The sequence below is a fragment of the Salmo salar genome, chromosome 04, assembly GCF_965601325.2.
Source record: "Salmo salar chromosome 04, fSalSal1, whole genome shotgun sequence".
Classification (NCBI taxonomy): domain Eukaryota; kingdom Metazoa; phylum Chordata; class Actinopteri; order Salmoniformes; family Salmonidae; genus Salmo; species Salmo salar.
In genome coordinates this window covers 25,826,237-25,842,002 of record NC_138294.1, presented here as the reverse complement: position 1 = coordinate 25,842,002, position 15,766 = coordinate 25,826,237, and positions in this window count along the sequence as shown.

Genomic DNA, 15,766 nt, shown 5'->3' with positions numbered 1-15,766 from the left:
TCAGGCCTGGAGGGAAGCCAAAGTAATTCCGTTACCCAAGAGTGGTAAAGCAGCCTTTACTGGTTCTATCAGCAGACCTATCAGCTTGCTGTAAGCTCTTAGCAAACTGTTGAAAAAATTTGACCAAATACAATGCTATTTCTCTGTAAACAAATGAACAACAGACTTTTAGCATACTTATAGAGATGGACACTCAACATGTACTGCACTGACACAAATTATTGATGATTTAGTTGAAAAAATTGATAAGAAGATAGTGGGAAATGTACTGTAAGATTTCAGTGCAGCCTTTGATATTATTGACCATAACCTGTTGTTGAGAAAACTTGTGTTATGGCTATATCTAATAGAATCAAAGGGTTTTCTTTAATGGAAACTTCTCTAATGTCAAACATGTAAAGTGTGGTGTACCGCAGGTCAGCTCTCCAGGCCCTCTACTCTTTTCTATTTTTACCAGTGACCTGCCACTGGCATTAAACAAAGCATGTGTTTCCATGTATCCTGATTTAACCATATACACATCAGCAACCACAGCTAATGAAGTCACTGAAACCCCTTAACAAAGAGTTGCAGTCTGTTTTGGAAAGGGTGGCCAGTAATGAACTGGTTCTGAACATCTCTAAAACTAAGAGCATTGTATTTGGTACAAATCATTCCCTAAGATCTAGACCTCAGCTGAATCTGGTAATGAATGGTGTGGCTGTTGAACAAGTTGAGGAGACTAAAGTCTCTCTACCCTCTCTGCCCATTCATCGCCATTTTACCTGTTGTTGTCGTCGTAGCTGATTAGCTGTTGTTGTCTTAGCTAGCTCTCCCAGTCAACACTTGTGATTGCTTTATGCCTCGCTTTATGTCTCTCTCAAATGTCAATATGCATTGTATACTGTTGTTTAGGATAGTTATCATTGTTTTAGTTTACTGTGGAGCCCCTAGTCCCACTCAACATGCCTCAGACACCTCCTTTGTCCCACCTCCCACACATGCGGTGACTTCACCCAGCATAATTAGCGCGTCCAGAGATGCAACCTCTCTTATCATCACTCAGTGCCTGGGCTTACCTCCACTGTACCCACACCCCACCATACCCCTGTCTGTACATTATACCCTAAACCTATTCTACCTCGCCCAGAAATCTGCTCCTTTTATTCTCTGTCCCCAAAGCACTAGACGACCAGTCTTGATAGCCTTTAGCCGTACCCTCATCCTACTCCTCCTCTGTTCTTCGGGTGATGTGGAGGTTAACCCAGGCCCTGCGTGTCCCCAGGCACTCTCATTTGTTGACTTCTGTAACGGAAAAGGCCTTGGTTTCATGCATGTTAACATGAAAAGCCTCCTCCCTAAGTTTGTTTTACTCACTCCTTTAGCACACTCCGCCAACCCTGATGTCCTTGTCTGAATCTTGAATCCTGGCTTAGGAAGGCCACCAAAAATTCAGAGATTTCCATACCCAACTACAACATTTTCCATCAAGATACAACTGCCAAAGGGGGAGGAGTTGCAATCTACTCCAGAGATAGCCTGCAAAGTTCTGTCATACTTTCCAGGTCTATGCCCAAACAGTTTGAGCTTCTAATTTTAAAAATTAATCTCTCCAGAAATAAGTCTCTCACTATTGCCACCTGTTATAGACCCCCCTCAGCTCCCAGCTGTGCCCTGGACACATGTGAATTGATTGCCCCCCATCTATCTTCAGAGTTCGTTCTGTTAGGTGACCTAAACTGGGATATGCTTAACATCCCAGCAGTCCTACAATCTAAGCTAGATGCCCTCAATCTCACACAAATGATCAAGGAACCCACCAGGTACAACCCTAAATCCGTAAACATGGGCACCCTCATTGATATTATCCTGACCAACTTGCCCTCCAAATACACCTCTGCTGTTTTCAAATCAGGATCTCAGCGATCACTACCTCATTGCCTGCATCCGCTATGGGTCCACGGTCAAATGACCACCCCTCATCTCTGTCAAACGCTCCCTAAAACACTTCTGCGAGCAGGCCTTTCTAATCAACCTGGCCCGGGTATCCTGGAAGGATATTGACCTCATCCCGTCAGTCGAGGATGCCTGGTCGTTCTTTAAAAGTAATTTCCTAAACATCTTAAATAAGCATGCCCCTTTCAAAAAATGTAGAACTAAGAACAGATATAGCCCTTGGTTCACTCCAGGCCTGACTGCCCTCGACCAGCACAAAAACATCCGGTGGCAGACTGCACTAGCATCGAATAGTCCCCGCGATATGCAACTTTTCAGGGAAGTCAGGAACCAATACACGCAGTCAGTCAGGAAAGCAAAGGCTAGCTTTTTCAAACAGAAATTTGCATCCTGTAGCTCGAACTGCAAAATGTTCTGGGACACTGTAAAGTCCATGGAGAATAAGAGCACCTCCTCCCAGCTGCCCACTGCACTGAGGCTAGGCAACACTGTCACTACCGATAAATCCATGATAATCGAGAATTTCAATCACCATTTCTCTACGGCTGGTCATGCTTTCCTCCTGGCTACCCCAACCCCGGCCAACAGCTCCGCATCCCCCGCAGCTACTTGCCCAAGCCTCCCCAGCTTCTCTTTCACCCAAATCCAGATAGCAGATGTTCTGAAAAGCTGCAAAACCTGGACCCGTACAAATCAGCTGGGCTAGACAATCTGGATCCTCTCTTTCTAAAATGATCCGCCGCCATTGTTGCAACCCCTATTACCAGTCTGTTCAACCTCTCTTTCGTATTGTCCGAGATCCCTAACGATTGGAAAGCAGCCGCGGTCATCCCCCTCTTCAAAGGGGTTGACACTCTAGACCCAAACTGTTATAGACCGATATCCATCCTGCCCTGCCTTTCTAAAGTCTTTGAAAGCCAAGTCAATAAACAGATCACTGACCATTTCGAATCCCACTGTACCTTCTCCGCTGTGCAATCCGGTTTCCGAGCTGGTCACGGGTTCACCTCGGCCACTCTCAAGGTACTAAACGATATCATAACCGCCATCGATAAAAGACAGTACTGTGCAGCTGTCTTCATCGACCTTGCCAAGGCTTTCGACTCTGTCAATCACCGTATTCTTATCGGCAGACTAAATAGCCTTGGTTTCAATGTTCAATGTGTCAAATCGGAGGGCCTGTTGTCCGGACCTCTGGCAGTCTCTATTGGGGTACCACGGGGTTCAATTCTCGGGCCGACTCTTTTCTCTGTATATATCAACGATGTCGCTCTTGCTGCGGGTGATTCCCTGATCCACCTCTACGCAGACAACACCATTCTGTATACATCTGGCCCTTCCTTGGACACTGTGTTAACCTCTTACATCTAGATGTTCCGCTAGCGGAACACCGCTCCAATATCCAATGATAGGGCGTGGCGCGAATTACAAATTCCTCGAAAATCCCAAAACTTCCATTTTTCAAACATGTGACTATTTTACACCATTTTAAAAGACAAAACTCTCCTTTATCTAACCACACTGTCCGATTTCAAAAAGGCTTTACAACGAAAGCAAAACATTAGATTATGTCAGGAGAGTATCCAGCCAGAAATAATCAGACACCCATTTTTCAAGCTAGCATATAATGTCACAAAAAACAAAACCACAGCTAAATGCAGCACTAACCTTTGATGATCTTCATCAGATGACACTCCTAGGACATTATGTTATACAATACATGCATGTTTTGTTCAATCAAGTTCATATTTATATCAAAAACCAGCTTTTAACATTAGCATGTGACGTTCAGAACTAGCATTCCCACCAAACACTTCCGGTGAATTTACTAAATTACTCACGATAAACATTCACAAAAAACATAACAATTATTTTAAGAATTATAGATACAGAACTCCTTTATGCAATCGCGGTGTCCGATTTTAAAATAGCTTTTCGGTGAAAGCACATTTTGCAATATTCTGAGTAGATAGCCCGGCCATCACAGGCTAGCTATTTTGACACCCACCAAGTTTGGTACTCACCAAACTCAGATTTACTATAATAAAAATTGGATTACCTTTGCTGTTCTTCATCAGAATGCACTCCCAGGACTTCTACTTCAACAACAAATGTTGGTTTGGTTCCAAATAATCCATAGTTATATCCAAATAGCGGCATTTTCTTCGTGCGTTCAAGACACTATCCGAAGGGTGACGCGCCGGCGCGTATCGTGACAAAAAATGTCAAAATATTCCATTACCGTACTTCGAAGCATGTCAAACGCTGTTTAAAATCAATTTTTATGCGATTTTTCTCGTAAAATAGCGATAATATTCCGACCGGGAGACGTCGTTTTCGTTCATAGACTGAAAATGTAAAATGGACTCTTCACGTGCATGCGCGCGCCCGTCTCATTGTTCTCAGATCGACCACTATCCAAATGCGCTACTGTTTTTCAGCCATGGACTGCAGAGTCATCATTCAACGTTCTGGCGCCTTCTGAGAGCCTATGGGAGCCTTAGAAAGTGACACGTTACAGCAGAGATCCTCTGTTTTCAATAAAGAGGCTAAAGAAGGCCAAGAAATGGTCTGAGAGGGCACTTCCTGTTTGGAATCTTCTCAGGTTTTGGCCTGCCATATGAGTTCTGTTACACTCACAGACACCATTCAAACAGTTTTAGAAACTTTAGGGTGTTTTCTATCCAAATCAAACAATTATATGCATATTCTAGTTTCTGGGCAGGAGTAATAAACAGATTAAATCGGGTACGTTTTTTATCCGGCCGTGAAAATACTGCCCCCTATCCATAACAGGTTAACTAACCTCCAAACGAGCTTCAATGCCATACAACACTCCTTCCGTGGTCTCCAACTGCTCTTAAATGCTAGTAAACCCAAATCCATGCTTTTCAACCATTCGCTGCCCACACCCGCCCGCCCGACTAGCATCACTACTCTGGACGGTTCTAACTTAGAATATGTGGACAACTACAAATACCTAGGTGTCTGGTTAGACTGTAAGCTCTCCTTCCAGACTCACATCAAACATCTCCAATCCAAAGTTAAATCAAGAATTGGCTTCCTATTTTGCAACAAAGTCTCCTTCACTCACACCGCCAAACATACCCTCGTAAAACTGACTATCCTACTGAGTCCTCGACTTCAGCAATGTCATTTACAAAATAGCTTCCAATACTCTACTCAGCAAACTGGATGCAGTCTATCACAGTGCCATCCATTTTGTTACCAAAGCCCCTTATAACACCCACCACTGCGACCTGTATGCTCTAGTCGGCTGGCCCTCGCTACATTTTCGTCGCCAGACCCACTGGCTCCAGGTCATCTATAAGTCGATGCTAGGTAAAGCTCCGCCTTATCTCAGCTCACTGGTCATGATAACAACACCCACCCGTAGCACGCACTCTAGCAGGTATATTTCACTGGCCATCCCCAAAGCTAACATATCCTTTGGCCGCCATTCCTTCCAGTTCTCTGCTGCCAATAACTGGAAGGAATTGCACAAATTGCTGAAGCTAGAGACTTATATTTCCCTCACTAACTTTAAACATCAGCTATCTGAGCAGCTAACCGATCGATGCAGCTGTACATAGCCCATCTGTAAATAGCCCACCCAGTCTACCTACCTCATCCCCATATTGTTTTTAGTTACTTTTCTGCTCTTTTGCACCCCAGCATTTCTACTTGCACATCATCATCTGCTCATCTATCACTCCAGTGTTAATTTGCTCAATTGTAACTACTTCGCTACTATGGCCTATTTATTGCCTTACCTCCTCATGCCATTTGCACACACTATATATAGACTTTATTTTTTCTATTGTGTTATTGACTGTACGCTTGTTTATTCCATGTGTAACTCTGTGTTGTTGTTTGTGTCGCACTGCTTTGCTTTATCTTGGCCAGGTCGCAGTTGTAAATGAGAACTTGTTCTCAACTAGCCTACCTGGTTAAATAAAGGTGAATTAAAAATAAAAATGTAATACTTGGTGTTACCTTAGATTGTAAACTGTCATCGTCAAAACATATAGATTCAATATAGATTCAATGGTTATAAAGATGGGAAGAGGTCTGTCCGTATTAAAGAGCTTTTTTGACACCACACTCCACAAAGCAAGTCCTGCAGGCCCAGAACAGAGCGGCACGTCTTGCTCTTCATTGTAATCAGAGGGCTAATATTAATACTATGCATGCCAGTCTCTCTTGGCTAAGAGTTGAGGAAAGACTGACTGCGTCACTTCTTGTTTTTATAAGAAACATTCATGTTGGAAATTCAAAATGTTTAGCATAGTCAACTTACACACAGCACTGACAAACACATTTACCCCACCAGACATGCCAGCAGGGGTCTTTTCACAGTTAGTTGCCAGGTCTAGAACAAATTCAAGGAAACATACAGTATTATACAGAGCCATGAGTGCAAGTGAATAGCGCAAGTGAACAGCAAACCTGGTTTAAAAAAGACAAAGAAAGTAACACCTCACGGCACAACGCCTCTCCCTCATGTGACCTACTTGTGAGTATGTACTGACATGTACAGTGAGGGAAAAAAGTATTTGATCCCATGCTGATTTTGTGTGTTTGCCCACTGACAAAGAAATGATCAGTCTATAATTTTAATGGTAGGTTTATTTGAACAGTGAGAGACAGAATAACAACAAAAATCCAGAAAAACGCATGTCAAAAATGTTATAAATTGATTTGCATTTTAATGAGGGAAATAAGTATTTGACCCCCTCTCAATCAGAAAGATTTCTGGCTCCCAGGTGTCTTTTATACAGGTAACGAGCTGAGATTAGGAGCACACTCTTAAAGGGAGTGCTCCTAATCTCAGCTTGTTACCTGAATAAAAGACACCTGTCCACAGAAGCAATCGATCAATCAGATTCCAAACTCTCCACCATGGCCAAGACCAAAGAGCTCTCCAAGGATGTCAGGGACAAGATTGTAGACCTACACAAGGCTGGAATGGGCTACAAGACCATCGCCAAGCAGCTTGGTGAGAAGGTGACAACAGTTGGTGTGATTATTCGCAAATGGAAGAAACACAAAATAACTCAATCTCCCTCAGCCTGGGGCTCCATGCAAGATCTTAGAAACTTAGTCAATAATACAGTAGAAAAATAAGTCTATATACAATGTGAGCAAATGAGGTGAGATAAGGGAGGTAAAGGCAAAAAAGGCCATAGAGGCAAAGTAATACAATATACTAAGTAAAACACTGGAATGGTAGATTTGTAGTGGAAGAAAGTGCAAAGTAGAAATAGAAATAATGGGGTGCAAAGGAGCAAAATAAATAAATAAATGAATACAGTAGGGGAAGTGGTAGTTGTTTGGGCTAAATTATAGATGGGCTATGTACAGGTGCAGTGATCTGTGAGCTGCTCTGACAGCTGGTGCTTAAAGCTAGCGAGGGAGATAAGTGTTTCCAGTTTCAGAGATTTTTGTAGTTCGTTCCAGTCATTGGCAGCAGAGAACTGGAAGGAGAGATGGCCAAAGGAGGAATTGGCTTTGGGGGTGACCAGAGAGATATACCTGCTGGAGCGCGTGCTACAGGTGGGTGCTGCTATGGTGACCAGTGAGCTGAGATAAGGGGGGACTTTACCTAGCAGGGTCTTGTAGATGACCTGGAGACAGTGGGTTTGGCGATGAGCATGAAGCGAGGGCCAGCCAACGAGAGCGTACAGGTCGCAGTGGTGGGTAGTATATGGGGCTTTGGTGACAAAATGGATGGCACTGTGATAGACTGCATCCAGTGTATTGAGTAGCGTATTGGAGGCTATTTTGTAAATGACATCGCCGAAGTCGTGTATCGGTAGGATGGTCAGTTTTACGAGGGTATGTTTGGCAGCATGAGTGAAGGATGCTTTGTTGCGAAATAGGAAGCCAATTCTAGATTTAACTTTGGATTGGAGATGTTTGATGTGAGTCTGGAAGGAGAGCTTACAGTCTAACCAGACACCTAGGTATTTGTAGTTGTCCACATATTCTAAGTCAGAACCGTCCAGAGTAGTGATGCAGGACGGGCGGGCAGGTGCGGGCAGCGATCGGTTGAAGAGCATGCATTTAGTTTTACTTGTATTTAAGAGCAGTTGGAGGCCACGGAAGGAGAGTTGTATGGCATTGAAGCTAATCTGAAGGGTTGTGAACACAGTGTCCAAATGGCCAGAAGTATACAGAATGGTGTCGTCTGCGTAGAGGGGGATCAGAGACTCACCAGCAGCAAGAGCGACATCATTGATGTATACAGAGAAAAGAGTTGGCCCAAGAATTGAACCCTGTGGCACCCCCATAGAGACTACCAGAGGCCCGGACAACAGGCCATCCGATTTGACACATTGAACTCTGTCAGAGAAGTAGTTGGTGAACCAGGCGAGGCAATCACTTGAGAAACCAAGGCTATTGAGTCTGCCGATGAGGATGTGGTGATTGACAGAGTCGAAAGCCTTGGCCAGGTCAATGAATACGGCAGCACAGTATTGTTTCTTATCGATGGCGGTTACGATATCGTTTAGGACCTTGAGGTGGCTGAGGTGCACCCATGACCAGCTCTGAAACCAGATTGCATAGCGGAGAAGGTGCGGTGGGATTCGAAATGGTCGGTAATCTGTTTGTTGACTTGGCTTTCGAAGACCTTAGAAAGACAGTATAGGATAGATATAGGTCTGTAGCAGTTTGGGTCAAGAGTGTCCCCTCCTTTGAAGAGGGGGATTACAGCAGCTGCTTTCCAATCTTTTGGAATCTCAGACGACACAAAAGAGAGGTTGAACAGGCTAGTAATAGGGGTTGCAACAATTTCGACAGATAATTTTAGAAAGAAAGGGTCCAGATTGTCTAGCCTGGCTGATTTGTAGGGGTCCAGATTCTGCAGCTCTTTCAGAACATCAGCTGACAGGATTTGGGAGAAGGAGAAATGGGGAAGGCTTGGGCGAGTAGCTGTGGGGGGTGCAGTGCTGTTGACCGCGGTAGGGGTAGCCAGATGGAAAGCATGGCCAGCCGTAGAAAAATGCTTATTGAAATTCTCAATTATAGTGGATTTATCGGAGGTGACAGAGTTTCCTATCCTCAGTGCAGTGGGCAGCTGGGAGGAGGTGTTCTTATTCTCCATGGACTTTACAGTGTCCCAGAACTTTTTTGAGTTTGTGTTGCCTGAAGCAAATTTCTGCTTGAAAAAGCTAGCCGTGGCTTTTCTAACTGCCTGTGTATATTGGTTTCTAACTTCCCTGAAAAGTTGCATATCACCGGGGCTGTTCGATGCTAATGCAGAACGCCACAGGATGTTTTTGTGTTGGTTAAGGGCAGTCAGGTCTGGAGAGAACCAAGGGCTATATCTGTTCCTGGTTCTAAATTTCTTGAATGGGGCATGCTTATTTAAGATGGTGAGGAAGGCATTTAAAAAAAATAACCATGCATCTTCTACTGACGGGATGAGGTCAATATCCTTCCAGGATACCCGGGCCAGGTCGATTAGAAAGGCTTGCTCGCTGAAATGTTTCAGGGAGCGTTTGACAGTGATGAGTGGAGGTCGTTTGACCGCTGACGCATTACGGATGCAGGCAATGAGGCAGTGATCGCTGAGATCTTGGTTGAAAACAGCAGAGGTGTATTTAGAGGGCAAGTTGGTTAGGATGATATCTATGAGGGTGCCCGTGTTTACTGCTTTGGGGTGGTACCTGGTAGGTTCATTGATAATTTGTGAGATTGAGGGCATCAAGCTTAGATTGTAGGATGGCTGGGGTGTTAAGCATGTCCCAGTTTAGGTCACCTAGCAGCACGAGCTCTGAAGATAGGTGGGGGGCAATCAGTTCACATATGGTGTCCAGAGCACAGCTGGGGGCAGCGGGTGGTCTATAGCAGGCGGCAACAGTGAGAGACTTGTTTTTAGAGAGACGGATTTTTAAAAGTAGAAGTTCAAATTGTTTGAGTACAGACCTGGATAGTAGGACAGAACTCTGCAGGCTATCTCTGCAGTAGATTGCAACACCGCTCCCTTTGGACGTTCTATCTTTTCTGAAAATGTTGCCGTTTCGGATGAAGATTTCAGAGTTTTTGGTGGACTTCCTAAGCTAGGATTCAGACACAGCTAGGACATCCGGGTTGGCAGAGTGTGCTAAAGCAGTGAATAAAACAAACTTAGGGAGAAGGCTTCTAATGTTAACATGCATGAAACCAAGGCTATTACGGTTACAGAAGTCATCAAAAGAGAGCGCCTGGGGAATAGGAGTGGAGCTAGGCACTGCAGGGCCTGGATTCACCTCTACATCACCAGAGGAACAGAGGAGGAGTAGGATAAGGATACGGCTAAAAGCTATGAGAATTGGTTGTCTATGACGTCCAGAATAGAGAGTAAAAGGAGCAGGTTTCTGGGGGCGATAAAATAGCTTCAAGGTATAATGTACAGACAAAGGTATGGTAGGATGTGAATGCAGTGGAGGTAAACCTAGGCATTTAGTGATGATGAGAGAGATATTGTCTCTAGAAACATCATTGAAACCTGAAGACGTCATAGCATGTGTGGGTGGTGGAACTGAAAGTTTGGATAAGGTATAATGAGCAGAGCTAGAGGCTCTACAGTGAGATAAGCCAATAAACACTAACCAGAGCAGCAATGGACAAGGCATATTGACATTAACGAGAGGCATGCTTAGCCGAGTGATCATAGGGTCCTGTGAGATTCAGACAGCTAGCCGGGCCATAGGTAGCAGCTAGCTGGTGGAAGATGGAGGGAGGTCTGTTTTTAGCCACCTTGTGCGTTTCCGTCTGTAGATTAGTGGGGTTCCGTGTGGTAGGGGGGGACCAGTCCAATTTGCAAAATAGTTATCGTTATAGTGGCCCAAGAAAATTGTCCGATAGACCTATTCAGATGACAGCTAACGATTAACGGGCAGCAGATGGGCGTTCAGGTTACTTTGCGATGGAGGGGCCTGTTGGATAACTCCCTCGGGCAGATAACGTCGGTAGTCCAGTCGTGAAGGCCCGATGGGGCTCCGCATCGGCAGTAAAACAGATAGGTGATTGTAGCCCAGGAGTGGCTGATGGAACTCTTCAGCTGGCTAGCTCCGGAATAATTGATGTTAGCTCCGGGACCGACGTTAGCCAATAGTCACTCGGGTAGCTGCTAGCTAGCTGCAAGATCCAGGTGTAAATGTCCAGAGCCTGCGGTAGAAATCCGGGGATATGGAGAGAAAATAGGTCCGGTATGCTCTGGTCTGAGTCGCGCTGTACAAAACTGGCGATAGCTTTTCGAGCTAAGGGATAGCTGATGACCGCCAACCGTGGCTAGCTGAACTCCAGCGTTAGCCAGTGAAATGGCCAACCTCTGGCTAACCGCTGGCTAGCTTCTGTTGTGGATTTCAGATTTTTTTTAAATTGGTGAAGCGGGTTGCAGGAGAGTGTTTTGAGGTTGAGTTTTTTGAAAAAAATATATTAAAAGATATGCGAAGAAAATATGTAAATATATATATACATGGAACACGACAAGACGAAGGCCAAAGACGTCTGACTGCTACGCCATCTTGGATAATCCAGGCAATGATCATGAGAACGGTGAGAAATCAGCCCAGAACTACACGGGGGGATCTTGTCAATGATCTCAAGGCAGCTAGGACCATAGTCACCAAGAAAACAATTGGAAACACACTATGCCGTGAAGGACTGAAATCCTGCAGCACCCGCAAGGTCCCCCTACTCAAGAAAGCACATATACATGCCCGTCTGAAGTTTGCCAATGAACATCTGAATGATTCAGAGGACAACTGGGTAAAAGTGTTGTGGTCAGATGAGACCAAAATGGAGCTCTTTGGCATCAACTAAACTCGCCGTGTTTGGAGGAGGAGGAATGCTGCCTATGACCCCAAGAACACCATCCCCACCGTCAAACATGGAGGTGGAAACATTATGCTTTGGGAGTGTTTTTCTGCTAAGGGGACAGGACAACTTCACCGCATCAAAGGGACGATGGACGGGGCCATGTACCGTCAAATCTTGGGTGAGAACCTCTTCCCTCAGCCAGGGCATTAAAAATGGGTCGTGGATGGGCATTCCAGCATGACAATGACCCAAAACACACGGCCAAGGCAACAAAGGAGTGGCTCAAGAAGAAACACATTAAGGTCCTGGAGTGGCCTAGCCAGTCTCCAGACCACAATCCCATAGAAAATCTGTGGAGGGAGCTGAAGGTTCGAGTTGCCAAATGTCAGCCTCGAAACCTTAATGACTTGGAGAAGATCTGCAAAGAGGAGTGGGACAAAATCCCTCCTGAGATGTGTGCAAACCTGGTGGCCAACTACAAGAAACGTCTGACCTCTGTGATTGCCAAGAAGGGTTTTGCCACCAAGTACAAAGTCATGTTTTGCAGAGGGGTCAAATACTTATTTCCCTCATTAAAATGCAAATCATTTTAAACAAATTATAGACTGATCCTTTCTTTATCAGTGGGCAAACATACAAAATCAGCAGGGGAACACATTTTTTTCCCCCCACTGTATATCTATCCTACCCTGCCTTTCTAAGGTCTTCGAAAGCCAAGTCAACAAACAGATTACCGACCATTTCGAATCCCACTGCACCTTCTGCGCTATGCAATCTGGTTTCAGAGCTGGTCATGGGTGCACCTCAGCCACGCTCAAGGTCCTAAACGATATCGTAACCGCCATCGATAAGAAACAATACTGTGCTGCCGTATTCATTGACCTGGCCAAGGCTTTCGACTCTGTCAATGACCACATCCTCATCGACAGACTCAATAGCCTTGGTTTCTCAAATGATTGCCTCGCCTGGTTCACCAACTACTTCTCTGATACAGTTCAATGTGTCAAATCGGATGGCCTGTTGTCCGGGCCTCTGGTAGTCTCTATGGGGGTGCCATACTCTTTTCTCTGTATACATCAATGATGTCGCTCTTGCTGCTGGTGAGTCTCTGATCCACCTCTACGCGGACGACGCCATCCTGTATACTTCTGGCCCTTCTTTGGACACTGTGTTAGCAACCCTCCAGACGAGCTTCAATGCCATACAACTCTCCTTCCGTGGCCTCCAACTGCTCTTAAATACAAGTAAAACTAAATGCATGCTCTTCAACCGATCGCTGCCCGCACCTCCCCGCCCGTCCAGCATCACTACTCTGGACGGTTCTGACTTAGAATATGTGGACAACTACAAATACCTAGGTGTCTGGTTAGACTGTAAGCTCTCCTTCCAGACTCACATCAAACATCTCCAATCCAAAGTTAAATCTAGAATTGGCTTCCTATTTCGCAACAAAGCATCCTTCACTCATGCTGCCAAACATACCCTCGTAAAACTGACCATCCTACCGATCCTCGACTTCGGCGATGTCATTTACAAAATAGCCTCCAATACCCTACTCAATAAACTGGATGCAGTCTATCACAGTGCCATCCGTTTTGTCACCAAAGCCCCATATACTACCCACCACTGCAACCTGTACGCTCTCGTTGGCTGGCCCTCGCTTCATACTCGTCGCCAAACCCACTGGCTCCAGGTCATCTACAAGACCCTGCTAGGTAAAGTCCCCCCTTATCTCAGCTCAGTGGTCACCATAGCAGCACCCACCTGTAGCACGCGCTCCAGCAGGTATATCTCTCTGGTCACCCCCAAAACCAATTCCTCCTTTGGCCGTCTCTCCTTCCAGTTCTCTGCTGCCAATGACTGGAACGAACTACAAAAATCTCTGAAACTGGAAACACTTATCTCCCTCACTAGCTTTAAGCACCAGCTGTCAGAGCAGCTCACAGATCACTGCACCTGTACATAGCCCATCTATAATTTAGCCCAAACAACTACCACTTCCCCTACTGTATTCATTTATTTTGCTCCTTTGCACCCCATTATTTCTATTTCTACTTTGCACTTTCTTCCACTACAAATCTACCATTCCAGTGTTTTACTTAACAAGCTGAGATTAGGAGCACTCCCTTTAAGAGTGTGCTCCTAATCTCAGCTCGTTACCTGTATAAAAGACACCTGGGAGCCAGAAATCTTTCTGATTGAGAGGGGGTCAAATACTTATTTCCCTCATTAAAATGCAAATCAATTTATAACACTGGCTCCAGGTCATCTACAAGACCCTGCTAGGTAAAGTCCCCCCTTATCTCAGCTCAGTGGTCACCATAGCAGCACCCACCTGTAGCACGCGCTCCAGCAGGTATATCTCTCTGGTCACCCCCAAAACCAATTCCTCCTTTGGCCGTCTCTCCTTCCAGTTCTCTGCTGCCAATGACTGGAACGAACTACAAAAATCTCTGAAACTGGAAACACTTATCTCCCTCACTAGCTTTAAGCACCAGCTGTCAGAGCAGCTCACAGATCACTGCACCTGTACATAGCCCATCTATAATTTAGCCCAAACAACTACCACTTCCCCTACTGTATTCATTTATTTTGCTCCTTTGCACCCCATTATTTCTATTTCTACTTTGCACTTTCTTCCACTACAAATCTACCATTCCAGTGTTTTACTTGCTATATTGTATTTACTTTGCCACCATGGCCTTTTTTGCCTTTACCTCCCTTATCTCACCTCATTTGCTCACATTGTATATAGACTTATCTTTCTACTGTATTATTGACTGTATGTTTGTTTTACTCCATGTGTAACTCTGTGTTGTTGTATGTGTCGAACTGCTTTGCTTTATCTTGGCCAGGTCGCAATTGTAAATGAGAACTTGTTCTCAACTTGCCTACCTGGTTAAATAAAGGTGAAATAAATAAAAATAAAAAACTATTTGGAGATGCTGGATTTTTTTGGTAGTATGACAGCTCCCTAAACTGTCATCTTGCTACAGCAACCATGTTCATTGGCACTTCCAGCAAAATCCAGAATGACCTGATCCAAGCGGTCGCAGATGTAAGTAATGACAGATGCCATGAAGGAGGTGGTGAGAAGAACACCTTGTATAACCATTAGGGTTGAGACAACAGACATTAGCAATGTAACTACCGACGGTGGTGTGAAGGAGAGATTTGATGAGTATGATGGATGTATGGATCTACTCCCTAAGTAGCGGCACAGTGTTACGATGTGGCCGCAGTCATGGTCTCTGGTCTAAACGGAGAACACGCAAAGGTCAAAGAAATAATCCAGCAGGCTCAGTTAATTCATTATTATGCGCACACGCTTAACCTAGTTATGTCACAAGGTGCTGCAAAGTTGACTAAGATTTTTTCAACTCCATCATTGAGTCACGTGCTGTTTGGGTTTTTGCAGAACGGGGAATTTGGCATGCAGTTCTGGTTGTACATGCAGCACCACCGAGAGGGAAAAAGGGGAATTTCATTCTATCTACAGAAGCATGGAGACGTTCGGGCGCGGTACCAACAGCTACACCTTGGGATCATTGACAACCGTCTCCCTCAGCTAGGAAATATACAGTACCAGTAAAAAGTTTGGACACACCTACTCATTCAAGGGTTTTTCTTTATTTTTACTATTTTCTACATTGTAGAAAAATAGCGAAGACAAAACTATGAAATAACACATATGGAATCATGTAGTAACCAAGTGTTAAACAAATACAAATTTTATATTTTTCTTTGCCTTTATAACAGCTTTGCACACTCTTGGCATTCTCTCAACCAGCTTCATGGGGTAGTCACTTGGAATGCTTGAAGGATTTCCTACATATGCTGAGCACTTGTTGGCTGCTTTCCTTCACTCTGCGGTCCAACTCATCCCAAACCATCTCAATTTGGTTGAGGTCGGGTGATTGTGGAGGCCAGATCATCTGATACAGCACTCCATCACTCTCCTTCTTGGTCAAATAGCCCTTACACAGCCTGGGAGGTGTCGTTTAGGTCATTGTCCTGTTGA